General features: G+C 37.6%; 1 long non-coding RNA gene across 1 annotated transcript in view; it reads left to right on the forward strand.

Annotated features, from left to right (window-relative positions):
- The window catches only part of LOC132692672 (uncharacterized), a 146,859-nt gene extending 136,866 nt beyond the window's left edge, over positions 1 to 9,993 (forward strand). The window contains exon 4 of the long non-coding RNA XR_009616511.2: positions 9,248 to 9,993. This is a non-coding gene — a long non-coding RNA (uncharacterized LOC132692672). The remainder of the gene's footprint in view (positions 1 to 9,247) is intronic.
- Positions 9,994 to 16,534: the final 6,541 nt, after the last annotated feature.

Consider the following 16,534-nt stretch of genomic DNA (forward strand, 5'->3'; position numbering starts at 1 on the left):
ATATATGATTATAGTTAATTAATTTAACAGCTATTATATATCTATAATACAACTTCATGCATTAATGCCAAGCTAAACAAAGAAAGGTTATGCGTTCTTAGAAGCACATAGCTGGTTAAAAAATATGGAAGACAGGGGCATGGGGGCAAATTCTAGGGAAGCACATAGAATAAATCCACTAACTCATTCTAGAACAGTAAGGGTGGATTTAACAGATTGGTTACATAAATGGCTCTAACTTCTCACTCATTGTCATCCACATCCTTTGTGAGGTGACTTACTTTGTAGCTCCACCCAGCAATGGGTAGAATCTATTTGTTCACCTCTTGATTTTGGATTGGTCTTGTAACTTGCTTTGGTCAAAAGAAGTTGGCAGAAGTCATGTTGTGTCAGCTTTTGACTTAGGTTCTGAGTAGCCTTTCCTATATCCACTTGGTTTTGATGGAGCTCTGGACATGGTGTCCCAAAATATGACACCTTGGCATGTTGAATATTTCAAGCTGAAGCAGTTTGAGAAAATGGAAGAAGCAGCAGGATCACTCTGACCTCCACCCCCCCTTATTCCCTAAAACAGGTCATCAACCCCTCACATGAGAGGTGACATGGCCTAGCAGCCAACTGTAGACAAAGTAATCCAATCATCCAGTTTAGCCCCACCTAAACTGCTGATCCACAAATTATGAGCCCAATGGCACCGAAGTTTGGGGGCAGTTTGTTAAACAGAAAGTGATTAGTGATACATAGATTTCAGAGAGAACGTTAGATTTCAGCTAGTTCTTGCAACTAAAAAAGAGATTCCCAGATTTAAGAAAAGGGGAGGAGATAGAGAATTCAAGGCAGAGCAAGTGTTGTACAGACAGGGATTCAAAAGGCTTCTTTTGTTCTAAAAAAAGTGAGAAATCCAGTAAATCAGATCATACTGATGATATAGAACATAGAAGGTATGTGAACATGTGTGTAAGTGTGGTTATGCGTGTTTGGGAAATTGGTAGGATATGATGAGAAATAAATCTGGAAAAGCAGGTTGGGATGAGACTGCAAAAAAACCTGTAGGACAAACTTATGAAATGGATTTTATCTCACATGTTGTCTTTGTTTACCTGTAAACACTTTGATGTGGGCTGAGGAAAAATTGAAGGATGAAGAGAGGGAGCTACTAGTCATTGAGAGACTCTACATGCCAAACACTAGGACTGTGAACACTTTATACACCTGTCGTCTCCTACAGCTCTCCTATCACTTTTAGGGGTGTTAGGCTAATTTATGGAAAGAGAAGAAATCTTAGAGGTTGGGACACCATTATTCCCTGGTTTGTCCGGACAGTCCTAACTTACACATGTTGTCTCAGCAGACAACAGTGGTTCTTTAATTGTGAAAAAGTCTGCCTTTGCATGACATGTTACGTTGTCCTACTTAGAGGGGTTTTTAATTACCTGATTTTGCACAATTGAATAAGTGGTAGATCTGAGGTTTGAATCTACAAGACATATTAATGATAACTATTAAACTGACAATGTTTAGTGCATACAGGTGTGTTAAATATTTGCTTAATATTTTGTTTTTATGAAGATTTGGGAATGAGCATTTTTATCCTGTGGGGTGTAGTCCTGGCATAATTAGAGTAGGAAGAAAACATGTCCCAATTTATAGAAAATCAAACGGTCATAAGAATGTATCTTTTATGCCCATCAATTCCTCAGTGTTGTTGGGCTGCTGATGGGGACTGATAAAGAGAACAGAGGTTTAGTGTTGGATATGCAAATTCAGATTCATCTATATTGACAAAAAGAAGAAACTTTAAAAAATCTTAGTACATGGAACATGAAACATGTATACAGTTAGTTGCGTTGTGTGGGTAAAGGGGCAGAAAGTTCAACCATTTTCACCCACTCACATTTGAAGTAAATCAGTAGATTTGGCATTATCTTTACTCTTGAATGGATATCATTATCATATCTGCCTTCCTCTGCCAACCAGCATAATTACCAAGCATATGCACTTTAGCTAAGTCAATCAAAGCACAATTCTGACTCAGAGATTTAGAGAGGTGTCATGGTACCTGACTTAAGTTCTGAAAAGAGATCATATCCTTTTTCCCCAGTTGGGCCCCATGAATACCTCTCAGCAAACTTGATGTTAATTGCTTTGTTGTAGAGTAGGTCAAGTGTGCTGTCAGTTCTTTCTGATTATATTTTTCCTGGAGCTTTTTAGTATCCAAACTTGTCTTGCTCTATCACACACAACTGATGTTATACATGATCAGCAAATTAACATACTGCCCAAACAATTTCCTGTGGCCGTTAGGCAGTCTGATCAGAAGCTGCTCTGAGCTTCACCACAAATGAGTAAACCTAATTTGGAAAATATTGAAAAGAGAATACAAAACAGAGCCTTCAGATCTACAGTGTAGAATATAACGGTCCCTTTATTGTGAGGCAATGCTGGACATGGCATAGGTGTGTTTACACAAAGGATTATGATTCTGGGGCTGTGACCTTTAACGACATGTGTTCTAAAGGGTCTGTGCCTGGAAGGACTTCTGGATTGGACTAAGTAATCCCTGAGCATCTTCTGGGCTGTCCATGCTGTAGGCATAAGAGTCAGAAACTATTTGCGTTCATATACTAGTGAAAGCAGAACCCAGTCAAACCATTCTGTGTTCAAATCCTGCATTCCAAACTTATCAAGGACAATTGACTGGTAATTGAAGACTAAATTGTTGTTTTTCAGATTGTAAAAGGAAGACATTTAGAAATTTGAAAAATTTGCAAAATCCAGAAAAGAATATGGAAAAAAATCATCATACCAACCTGGCAGCTATTAACATGTTAGCTATTTCCTTGATATATAATTATGTCATACTGGGTCGATGTCACTTCTACCTTGCTTTTTACCCCATAGCATTAACAAAATTTGTGAATTTTCTAAGCTATTAATAATTTTGAGAACATTTAACTGGTTTTATGCTTTTCAAAGTTATGGATGTGCCACCATGTGTTTAATCCTTTTTTTATGTGCATTTAGATTGTTTCCAATTTTTCTTTATTATTATTAACTCTGAGAAGCATCTTCCTACATTTGTGTTTGTCTCCATTGCTGATTATTGCTTTTGTTTAGGCTGTAGAATTTGTATTACTGGTTTTAAAGTTATGAACTTAAGTTATTTATATAGTAATATCTTTTCAGAATTTTTAAATTTCAGTAAATCTGATGGTTTTATGATTAAAATATTATTAAAATTTAAAACCAAAAATGAACCTGGCCTTCTTCTTCTTAGAGGGAGTAACTTTCAAAAGTTGTATTGTTTCTAATAGTATTTTACACCCTATCATCTAATAATATGTGTATATTGCTAACATTGCTAATTGTTCAGGATTGGACATCATGTATTGTCCTTCTACTATGAAAAACAAACATTTAGTTTTTTTTTTTAAATTTATTTAAATTCAAGTTAGTTAACATACAGTGTAGTATTGATTTCATGAGTAGAACCCAATGATTCATCACATACATATAACACCCGGTGCTCATCCCAACAAGTGCCCTCCTTAAAGCTCATCACTCATTTAGCCCATCCCCCAACCCAACTCCCCTCCAGCAACCCCCAGTTTTTTCTCTGTATTTAAGAGTTTCTTATGGTTTGTCACCTCTCTGATTTTAGCTTATTTTTCCTTCCCTTCACCTATGCTCATCTGTTTTGTTTCTTAAATTCCACATATAAGTGAAATCATATATTTGTCTTTCTCTGATTGACTTATTTCACTTAGCATAATATGCTCTAGTTCTATCCATGTTGTTGCAGATGGCAACATACATATATAAGTATATATACGACAGTTTCTATATCCATTCATCAGTTGATGGACATTTGGGCTCTTTCCATAATTTAGCTATTGTTGATAGTGCTGCTATAAACATTGGGGTGCATATGCCCCTTCAAATCAGCATTTTTATATCCTTTGGATAAACAACTAGTAGTGCAATTGCTGGGTTGTAGGATAGTTCTATTTTTAATTTTTTGAGGAATCTCCCTGTTTTCCAAACATTTAGTTTCTTAAATCTCTTTTCTTTCTCCTTACCATTTCCTCAAACACTTCTTTTCCCTTCCTCACCCGATATAATTAAAGCAAATATTGGTTAAGTACTCAGTATTCAGTGTCTATGGTATTATGATTGTGTAAATATTATTTACAGGTGGGCTAAATTACATATGATAGATTTCATTTTTTGTGTAACTTTTAATTTTCCCGGAGCTCATCATTGCCTTTATTTTTAAGTGGTGAGTTTTCTGTGTACCTATTACCAATTCATCTGCACATTTTCTAAGAAAATTATAGTAGTCAGGGCACCTGGGTGGCTCAGTCGGTTGAGCATCTGACTTCAGCTCAGGTCACGATCTCCCAGTTCCTGGGTTCGAGCCCCGCATTGGGCCCTGTGCTGACAGCTCAGAGCCTGAAGCCTGCTTCAGATTCTGTGTCTCTATCTCTCTGTCCCTTCCCCCACTGTGCTCTGGCTCTCTCTTAAAAATAAACATTAAAAAGAAAAAAAAAAAGAAAATTATAGTTGTCAAATATATAAGGAAGTTTATAGCTTTTATATTTTATATCTGTGTCCCTCCTGGAGTTCTCTGACCATCTACCTTAAAGAGTTTGTTCTGAGGCCACCCCAGTTCCTAGTGGCCACTAGTCTTTTCTTCTCCATAATTCTGTCATTTCAAGAATGCTATATAAATGGAATTATGTAGTATATAACCTCTTAGGTTTTTCTTTTTTCAATCAGTATAATTCCCTTGAGGTCTAAGTTGTGTGTGGATCAATACTTTGTTCCTTTTTATTACTGAGTAGTATTCCATAGTTTGCTTAACCTTTACCCATTGAAGGACATCTGGGTTTTCTGTTTTGGCTGAATGACATTCATTCTCTACAAAAGTTGTCTTGATTTTTATCTCCAAAAGAAGTATCATAGTTAAATATGCACCTCCTCCCTCACTTAATAGTGGAAGGGTTTTATAACCTCTGAATGTCTATGTCCCAGAACTTTGCATAGTTCTGCCACATAATAAATTCTCAGAATAAATTTGGTTTCTGGACAACTAAGATGTGAGTAACAGAAGAGTTAGAGTAACTACTGTAGGATTCCAGAGATTACTGTGTTTGAGGATCCTTTTGTGGCTTCACAGAATAAAAGGGACTTTGAATAATAATGTCTTTTGAAGAATAGAAAAAATATGGTCAACTAGCATGCAATGGAGAAGTTTCCCCATTGCTTGATTAAAAGCATCTAGCAAGGAAAGTATGTTAACATAGCTGAATGGATCAAATTGGATAGAATAGAATTTGTGTAGATGACTCAAGGGAAGTGGGATGGAAAGATAGATTGAGACCAGATTGAGCATGACCTGAATGTCCAGGTAAAGGTTTTGACTTTTTCTCATAGACTTTCAAAAGCCATGTCAAATTTATGTTTAGAGAAGGACTGATGAGACCAGCATTTTAGTGAGTGATTGGTGGCAGTTGTTGCAATACTGCAGTTATTTATGTTCAGATGATATGTATATCCTTGCCTGTAGTTGGATAGATCTCAAGTGCTGTACTGTTTTGGGATAAACAATCACCACATCATGAAAAGTTTCTGTTACCATTTAGAGGGAGGATACACAAAGGGTGAAGGAGCTCTGAAGACAGTTGCCAGAATCCTTATCAGACAGGGAAGAATGGAGACTGACAAATTTCAGTTCCCGAAACCCATAGCCATTTTGCCCGGCTTCCTGTCCTCATCGTCAAAAGCCTCATAATGACAGTAAAATATGCAGTCCCCATGACTTTTGCTCCTCACATGTAATTTTCACATAATGTATCACTTAATCCTTACTGGAAGTTTGTGTGGAAGATATTTTTACATTCTAGAGATGGAATACTTTGGTCCTATGGATGAGTCTTGTGGGGCTACTAATAGGTCAAGAGAATACTACCTTTTGGAGGAAAAGTAGGAGAATGAGAACACGCACACAAGAGTCTGGAGGGTCTTCAAAAGCCAAACTAGAGGAATTCTGGAACCATCATTAAATCAAAATGGAGCAATGTGGCATGGAAGAAAATCAACTGTGCAGAGCACACAAAGGAAATTGGGGTGAAGGAGAAGCAGATGACCCAGAGAGTCCTGGGAAGGGATGTTTGAAAGCATAGCAATGTTGACGGTTATTTGCCTTTTTGACTCCTGATATATGAGTCAGTTAGTACAACCTAAAGAAATAGAATGTATCTGTATCTGTATCTACATTGATAGTGATACAGAGACGTTATTTATATATTTATATTATATTATTAATAAAATATTTATTTTGAGGAATTGGCACATGCAATTTTGGGTGCTGTCAAATCTGAAATACACAGGGCAGGCTAGAAGGCTGGAGGAGAGTTGATGTTGCAGCTATAGTTCTGGAGACAGAATTCTTTCTTGGGGAACCTCAATCTTTTCTCTTAAGACCTTGAAGACTGATTGAACCAGGTCCACGCACATTATGGAGGGTAGTTTGCTTTACTTAAAGTCTACCCACTTCCCCTAGAAATTCTGGGCCTGGAAAGGTCAACACCTTTTAGATGGTTGGTGATCAAAAGGGCATTTGAATTCATCTTTGTCCATGTGCTGCCCCAGCAGGAACAAGGCTGCCTAAAAATTTGGCAGGCCACTGCCCTGCCCACTCCATACTTGCATCTTGTGTTCATTGTGAAAAGATGAACTGAGAATCTATTCAGAATCAGGCAGCACCCCACCAGAAGTGGTGAGCAGCTTTCCACCAACAGAAGCTGGGGAGAGACTTTCCAAGAGAAAAGGCAGGCAAAGTAAGGACATTATTGTGTGGCCATAGCTTAATGCCTACTTGACTGTGATTGGTTGTCCCTAGTGTTTTGACTTCATAGCCTTGAAGCATTTACCAGCTTAGCTTCTGGTTTGCTTACAAAGGCTGCCAGGGCATTACACCCACATAAGTGCAATGGCCTCCTTATTTAATTAATTTCACACCACCTCTAAACACATGCTTTGATCATCTTGAGCTTATCCTCTTCCTGATCACATTGAGATACTTTATAATCCTGACCTTCATCCACATTATTCCTCCTCCCCAGAATACCCTCCTCCTGATGTGGAGAAACGGGAACCCTCTTGCACTGTTGGTGGGAATGCAAACTGGTGCAGCCACTCTGGAAAACATTGTGGAGGTTCCTCAAAAAATTAAAAATAGAACTACCCTATGACCCAGCGGTAGCACTGCTAGGAATTTACCCAAGGGATACAGGAGTACTGATGCATAGGGGCACTTGTACCCCAATGTTTATAGCAGCACTCTCAACAATAGCCAAATTATGGAAAGAGCCTAAATGTCCATCAACTCATGAATGGATAAAGAAATTGTGGTTTATATACACAATGGAGTACTACGTGGCAATGAGAAAGAATGAAATATGGCCTTTTGTAGCAACGTGGATGGAACTGGAGAGTGTGATGCTAAGTGAAATAAGCCATACAGAGAAAGACAGATACCATATGTTTTCACTCTTATGTGGATCCTGAGAAACTTAACAGAAGACCATGGGGGAGGGGACGGAAAAAAAAAAAAAAAAAAAGAGGTTAGAGTGGGAGAGAGCCAAAGCATAAGAGACTCTTAAAAACAGAACAAACTGAGGGTTGATGGGGGGTTGGAGGGAGGGGAGGGTGAGTGATGGGTATTGAGGAGGGCACCTTTTGAGATGAGCACTGGGTGTTGTATGGAAACCAATTTGACAATAAATTTCATATATTGAAAAAAAAAAAAAAAAAGAATACCCTCCTCCTAATCATCTAGTTGGAAAACTTCTGCTGATCCTTCTGTGCGGATGAACAGCTTCTCTTCCTATGTGAATACTTCTCGGACCTACATTACTACAGAGCTAACTAGTTTTTGCTGCACTTTCTATACACGCTTCTGTCAGAGTGTCCACAGCATAGATGATTAGTTAGCTGTATGTTTGCCTATGCTGGTACACAAAACTCTTGAAGAGAGGGAGTGTGTTATTTATTATAGCATCCCCATGCTTGACATCTAGTAGGGACCCAGAATGCATTTGTTGGGTAAACAAGTAAATGAGAATTCTTACTACTTGAAGATAATATTTTAATATGATAGAACAATTATTTTTTCCAGTTGTGTCATTCCCTAGTAAAGTAATTATTCTTTCACCAATTTTTTAAAGTTTTCTTCTAAATAGAAGACTTATACAACTTATTTTTAACACATAGTACTATAATTTTTTAAAAAAGAAGCCAACGGTTATTTAGGAAACTCAAAAGAGAAGATAAAGACTCTGTGAAGTATAAAAATTTGCCAGAATAGTAGTACCTACCTCTGGATTATTTTTTTTCACCAGGGAAAACCAAAACCAAAAATGAAACAAAAACAAAGTGTTTTTCACAAATGATTGAAATTTGACCTCCAGGCAAAGGAATAATGAACTAGAAAATAAGGTAGAATTTGTTTTATAGATTAATTGTGAATAATTAAAAAGGTATTCATTGAACAAACAGCAATAAAAATTGCAAAGATGCTATATAAAAGAAAATATAATTAATGCTATGTCTATGGAATAATAAAATACTGTATTTATAGCCCAGTTATTTTGGTACTATTTAAAACACTACCATTAGTTAACTTTAAGCCTTTGGGAAGAATTCTTATACTCTCTTGCTTCAATTTCTCCATTTATAAAATAGTTCCACAATGCTCTACACTCTAAACTCTGACTCACGATTTAACTTTACTGATTTCTGTCAAAAAATGATCTAAGACGTGATACCCAAAATACCCACTAGATGGCAGGGTTCCCATTTCAAAAGAAGGGCTACTTTTCTTGTTCCAAAATAAGAGCCTCCAACAAACAGAATTTGAAATGTGTTTATTTGTACGGCTATAAAAATGGCACATCTGATCCAGTTTTCCACTGGGTTCCATGTTTTTCAGTGATTTGCATGCAATTTTTTTTTAAGGCAGATTGAGGAAGTTATTTTATATGCAGTCACAGTCTTTCCAAATAATCAAAGTTAATCCCTAGTTCTTCTTTTTAATCAGACATTACATGTACACAATGTCATTAGCAGATTTGAAAAAAATATAGAGAGAGAACCATTCATTAAGTAGTTTGTGATTTTTGAGCACAGTTCTATAGAGCCCTCAGCAAGTGTAAGTGTGAATATCTCTGGAATTTCTTTTCAGTTCCAGAAAGCCAAAGCAACACCTGCTAAATTTCGTTGGATTCCTGACAGGACGCTCACTGCTGTTTAAAAACTATTCCTACCCTGGCTGGTTGTGACTGGCTGAGACCGAATATTGCAAAGGTAAATTGAACTGAATTTCCAGACAAGTGAAGGTGCTTTGATCAACTAAGTAAATGTATGTGGGTAATCTTTGAAAAACAAATGGCATGCCTACAGTGATGTTTTCATTATTACCATTTATTATGATTATTATTGTTGCTGACTTGTCTTTTCTAAAACCTTCACAGAAGTGTTTTCTAAGAAACTTAAGAAATGCATTTCTTTTAAATCTAACATAGCAGACCAACTGCGTCTCAACCAAAATGATTTTTTTCCACTCTCAAAGTACATACTGAGTAACACTTTATTAAAGAGAAAAAGGAATCATCCAAACTTCTCTGAAAATCCCAGATTTTCTCATTCTCAATATTTTCCAGAGATTGCCAGACTTTCTAGCTTAAACAAATGAAAATTATCCCAAGGCAGAGTTATCTGAAGCATTTATAACGCTGCCTTTCTATTGGCAAAGCAACACAACACATAAAAAAGAATCCCTCTTAGCATAAAACAAAGCGATATATTGTGTGGTCTTCAGGGTAAAATATGAAACAAATACACAGAAGAGCTACCTTCCTCCATTTAAAACAACAACAGCAAAACCAGGTTATTCTTGTCCTCCCCCCCTTCCTTATGAGGTTATTCTTGTCCTCCTCCCCTCCCCACCCCCATCCTTGTGATGGACAATAGGGTTTTTAAATCCCTCTCCAGCCTCTGAGCAGTGTTTAGACACAAAGTATTTTCATATATCACGAGATCTCTGTCTTCCTGCCTAATCCTACTGTATCATAATGCCTCATAGCACAATGGAGATGCTTGCATGCCTAATTTCCATAAATTACACAGCCCGACGTTTTCATAAAGACAAATTCCAATTGTAAACTATTAAACCTAATTCAGCATCCTTTGATGTCTCTGAGAAAGACTGGGGCAAGTTTAAGCATTCCCACATGGAAGCTTGTCCCCTGGAGTAGGTGAACGGAAAGGAGGGAGGTGATATTTTGCCCTTCTTATCTCTGCGTTAACTTGGGTGTGTTCTGAGATTGAAGTTAGTGCCTTTACAGAAACACTTAAAAGATAAATCCTAAATGCTGGGGACAAACTAACATAGGTCACTTCTCCCAAAAGCTAAGCTCTAGATCTGAATCAATAGTCTTACTCTTTAGATTATTTGATGTTAATTTTTCTTCTTTATTTCCAAACTCTGTCCTTCCAAGCTCCTTTGTAACTGGGTCCTGAGATCAAAGCAAACACCAGCCAGGACTTTCTTTTCAGGTACCATCAGTTTTCATCATTTAGTTGTGGAATTTCCTCGACAGATCTTGTTCTCAGCATCCTGTTGACATTATTTAACATAGAGGTTATAAAGAATTCTGTGAACCTTCTCCCTTCCTGTTTAGTTTCACTCCTCAATGGAGCCTAGTGCTCAGAAGCGGCTCTTTTAAATCTGAACGGCCGGATCACCTCCCCCAAAGCAGGAAAGGTGTGAAAAGCAAACAGAGGAAAGCAAATACAGTGGCTTTCAACAGTTCCTCAGTGCTTGCTTTGGTGTGAGAGGTGATTCAGGGAGTGAGAAATTCGGAGCTTGAGGCAGGATGGAGACCATGGATACATTTCTAGGTCCTGCTGAGTTAGTCCTTCACAGGGTGGCTTTGTTATGAGACGTGAAGTGTTAGGAATTCCTGGACCCCCACACTGCACACTGGTGTGCAGTATGCAAATGTAAGTGCTTTTAAACACCAGAGAGGGGTCACCAACTAGAACTAGTGAGCTGGAAGCTTCCTTAGTCCTGTAATTACTCCCGATGGAATAATCCACCCGTACCTCTGGGAAGAGGTTCTTTTCCCCTGACTATGTTGTAAACGCTGGCTGGACACCATGAGGGCCAGGCCAGCAATCTCCATGTGGGTAATCTCAGGTCCAAATGAGTTGAAATGTCATAACAGAGAAGTAGTGCCAGAAGGTCCTTTAACAGCAACTTGAAATTTGTAAGCACAATACAAAGCAGCTGTTGATGGCCCCAGGCTGGTGGAATGTGATGGGTATGAGCCAGAGGCCTTGGTGGGCAGATGGGTGTGGGTCCCCTGCCAGGGTGGCACTTTGAGGCAGGCAGCAAGAGACCAGGCAGAAGAAGGAATCCTGTCCTCACATGGCTACCAGTGAAGGGACGCGATGACAAAGTAGGTGGGAGACCTTCTCCACTCCTGGTGCGCCATGAAGGTTTCCGTAAATTCATTTTTGACCAGCAAGCAGCAGAAATGCAGGCATCTGAACCACGAAAGGACAGGGGGTGAATCAGCACCCAGCATGGATTTGGGGCTTAGACAAATTGTAATTTCATCAATTCTGTTTTCCATTTCTTTGTAAATTCATTTTGTTTTTAAAATTATATCTGATGTGACATTTCTGTGATATGATCAACGTCAAGTCGAAAGTGTTGTGCACATACCCTTCCCTACAATAAAACAGAAACTTCAGTGTGGTTTTATTCTGCTACTTCCTACCTAAACCCCAATTTTTGTTTTTGTAATCTGGGACTCACGTTCCAGGCTTGTAATAAATGTGTATTTTCTTATGTGATTATAAGGTTATGAACATTGTAAGTATATACATATTTATGTATTATTTTAATTTACATTATAATACTTTGTGAGAGGTATTTTCTCATTTGTTTTAAGTGTATAAACTTTAACAATAACTGTTCAGGCTTACGCTACATGTAATTTTATTTCTCATTACCATTTGTTTGTAATACTAGGCTTCCCTCCTATCTTTGTGTCTAGGCTTTCATTCTTTTCTCAGCCAACTGTCACAAAACGTTTAATGTGCTTTTCACAAAGGATATGAGAGCAAAGTGTAGTCTCTAAATTCACATATGAGATTGTTGTTCTGTTTTTCTTATACCAGAACAGCAAGATGGGTTGTTGTAGAATTTTTGGTCAAAAGTTTGTCGACTGAAAACACAGAAATTTCATTTATTCAACCTATTGAGCACCTACTATATGCCAGGGTCTCCTAGGTGCTACAGACGAAGAAGATTACAGAGTCTTTGACATTTTGAACTTGCATTTATTGGAGGTTGAAAGACAGCTTTTCCTTCCTTTCTCCCTCCATGCCTTCTTTCTCTTCCTTCTTATTTTGAGTACATGCAAACAAGTGTCTTTCTCCTTTATTTTTGAATTTGAAAAATGTAATTGAGCACATTACTGTGACTGTGTAAAATGAGGAGTATAACATGAAAATGTGTCTCTTTTCACTAATTTTTTTCTGGTCCTTGGGTGACCTTTCAAATTATGAATTGTTATGTTAAACACCTGTTAAGCACACTTCCGTCTTCATGTTTTATTTTAATCTTTGCTGTTACTGTTTTTGTCACTTTTTCTTTTTATTCTGGCATCTAGGATCACTTGTTAGGCTAGCTCTCTTCTTCACTAATTTGTTTTTTGATTGTATTCAGTGACAATCTACATTGCAGTTGTTAATTCAGCAATCATGTGTTTAATCCCCGAGTATTGTTTCCTGATCTGAAATCATGCTTTATTCACGACAGCCTGTACTAGTTGTTTTGCTGTGTACGTCTTCTCTAACTTGTTAAGAACAAAATTCAGGTGTTTTCAAAAATATCATTTCTGGCAGCAAATCTGTTCCACTGACGTGTGTTTGCATCTTCCACAGACTGTTCTCTTTCTTTTGAACCATGGTATCTTTTCTATATCTGAACGTTTCCTTTTGCTCATCTTTTCAAAGAGATGGCCCTGTTGGCTTTGTGTAGACTGAGTAGGTTGAAATGAATCCTGTCAGTGAGGTTTTCTGTCTGATTCTTACAGATCCAAATGAAGGGATAGAGAAAAAGATTTCACTGATTCTACCTCCTCGTAGCCAGCAATGAGGAACAGGTGGATGGTGGGGATTAAAATGGAGCTAATGCCACAACTTTTAGTGGGCGAAGTAATTCCTTGTCATTTTGTCCAAACTCTCAGGGGCCCTCCTAGATAGTTCTCTTTCCCTGACAGCCACAGATGACTCTCTGATCCCTGTGACCTCTGGCATCAGAAGTGCCAGCACCTTTACTGGGGGCCCTTGAGAGTTATGCTAATTCATCCTACCTTCTCTACTAGACCTCTTCCATTTTTTTTTTCCTCCAGAAAACAATGCTATTCCTGCATACAAAAGGATTTTCTATCTGCTTTTACATTAATCTGATTTCGTTCAAACTATACTTTGGCACAGGCTATCAGCTCTCCCCCCACTAACTTCCTTCCTCTTTTTCTTCTGTAGGATTAGTTGTTTTGGCTGGTTACATGGCTGACGAGCTAAAGACAGTCTAAGCAGCCTCCCTCCCAGTTGGTTTTCATCATGTGACTGGATCATGTGTCTGGATAGGGGAATTGATGTCCTAGGTGCAACCTCATGCCTTTTAACTCATGAAGTCCTTTTCTTTTTCCTTCCTGCTCAGTGGAATGTGCATGTGGTGGAAGGAGCTAGAAAAGTCCTGTTAGACATGAGATATGAACTGCACATTAGGGATGGCAGAAGATAGAATAAGCCTGGGTTCCAAACACACGCCATTGGATATCACACCTGCAATATGCATACTGAGACTGTCATGTGAGAAATAAACATCTCCATCCTTTAGCAGTTATATTGGTCATTATCACATCTAACAGAAATCTCTGTGCATGTCACCTTGCTTTGGTTTCCAGTGGTAAGGTGCGTTTTTCCTTATTTTCTTCTTGTATCAGTTGTTTTCGTGGAATCTAGGAGGAGGAGACATCACTACCTGCTCCCATTCCTGAAATGGCATCAAAGACTGGCAGAACTCTGTATGAAGACAATATTACTTGATCTGTGATTGGTTTCTCTTCTCCCTACCTGCTTTTTGCCATACTGCTATAGTACTGTCAAGAGGTCATGCCTTTATTCGTTGACGAAGCACTTGTTATTTAGAACCTAGTACTATATAGCTTCGGTAAGCACTAAAGATACTTCAGGATTTTTCAAAGACCTATCATTTAATAAGAGAGAAAGAGATGTAAAAAAATAAGCACGCTAAAGCTTATAGGGAAGAATGTGTAGGGGGACAGTGAGAGTATGGGGCATGGAGGGCAGGGTGGCAGATGAGTTTGAGCCAACAGGGTCTCTGCCACTCTTATTTATGAGCTTTTAAAGAATTCACTTCCCTTTAATGTTTTGTGTCCACGAGACTCCCAGGCACATATGCTGATTTTTTTCTCTCTTTCTTGTGAAGAATGAGTGAGTGGTTAAAATGTAATTAGTTAATGAGCTTGAGATAATTGTGAATTAAGTTGTAAGCACTAGTAGTAATATTGAGAAGTGACTTTAGTTGTTCAACTCAAGAAATACTTAAGTACTGACATTACAGAATTCCTTCCCTTCTAACTCCTATAACAGAAGTTTTCCTTGTTATGAGTTTTGCTATAAATTATATGCTTAAGATAGAGCATAGACCTCTGAGTGCTAAGCAACGTGTCAGACAAGCAATATAACAGTAATCATTTGTTGAGGGAAGAGAGAAAGAAAGTAGAAGGAAGAAAAGGGGGAAGGGAGGAAAGAAGGAAGGATTGATTGAATGCATTGTGGCATAGCCTATCTTGCTGACTAGATTACAAGAAACCACGACTTCTAATTCTTATGCATGGTGCTTATTAAGTATGTCTGATGCATTATTTAAATTGTTAATATTGTCAAAGAAAAAATTAAAAAAAGGAAAACATAAGTAGCTGTGTCATTTGTGTTGGTTGTCAAGAAACCTAAGTTAAACACCAAGCTTGGCAACTTACTAGCTCGGTGGTCCTTGCATGATAATTAACCTCTTTGGATCTTAAGTTCCTCATCTGTTGTTTGGGCATTATATCCATCCTGCAGTCTTTTTGTATCAATGAAATGGGATAGCTGTGAAATTACTTAGTAAAGATGCAAGCATATAGTAAATACAGAATACATGTTAATGTCATGTGCATTTCAATAATACTACACTTTATTTTTTATTTGCAACATTTTAAAAATGCAGAAAAGGGGCACCTGGGTGGCTCAGTCGGTTAAGCGTCCGACTTCGGCTCAGGTCACGATCTCACAGTTCATGAGTTCGAGCCCCGCGTCGGGCTCTGTGCTGACAGCTCAGAGCCTGGAGCCTGCTTCACATTCCGTGTCTCCCTCTCTCTCTGCCCCTTCCCTGCTCATGCTGTGTCTCTCTCTGTCTGAAAAATAAATAAACATTAAAAAAAAATTTTAAAAAAATGCAGAAAAGTTTATATTTTAAATAATAAATATCCATTTTAAATATATGCAGAAACTGTCTTATAGGAAGTAGGCATCATTTTTTATCTCTTTGAAATTGTTTTTCCATTACAATTTACCCATATATTATCCCAATGTATTTTTATTTTGAAAGACTTTTATTGATTCATCATCTGCCATTGCTGTAACAAAAAATATGTAGAAAAAAATGGAAATTAAAATTTCTTACGGCCAAAAAGCTCTAAATATTTTGTAGTTTCTTCTGGATGGAATTCCCAATTCAAAAATTGATACATGGGAAAAACAATGTAAATATATTAAAATATTGCTAATATGTATTAAATGTAAAAGATGAAATTTTGTTGGAAATTCTTGTTACGATGGGTCGGGCTGAAATTTTAAGTTTTGATTAAGAAGGCTTCTCTGACATCCCTGAACTGTCCTTTTATTAAGCAAACCAGAGGTTTCCCTTCTTTAGAGCAACTCACCATAGTTACATTAAGGGTGAGGGTCTTCTTATTTTCAAGAAATCAAGAATAAGAGGTTGCGAAACCAGAAGTGAAGAAAGCGATCCTACCAGTTATTCTTCAGCTAGTTTAACACTAGGAATTATGACATATATTGAGCATATGGAAACTGATTCCCAGAAAATGACCTTTGCAGATTTAACCTCAAGGTGGAGGCAGTTGTGAAGAGGAAGCAAAGGTAAGTGAGACAAATAGAAGTTAAAATACAACACATTGCCTTTGTATATTTTAAAAATATTCTTGTTCCTTTTTCTAAGTAGAAAATAAACATGCTAGCAGTAGAAATTTCTGCTGTATAATAAATCTTTACAAACAATTCAGGTGCAAACATTTACATATGTACTCGAGATTCTCTGTAAAAACACTGTAAGAAACACTATACTTTGTGTTACACGTTTTAATAT

The sequence above is a fragment of the Panthera onca genome, chromosome B1 (genome assembly GCF_046562875.1).
Source record: "Panthera onca isolate mPanOnc1 chromosome B1, mPanOnc1 haplotype 2, whole genome shotgun sequence".
In the NCBI taxonomy this organism is placed as follows: domain Eukaryota; kingdom Metazoa; phylum Chordata; class Mammalia; order Carnivora; family Felidae; genus Panthera; species Panthera onca.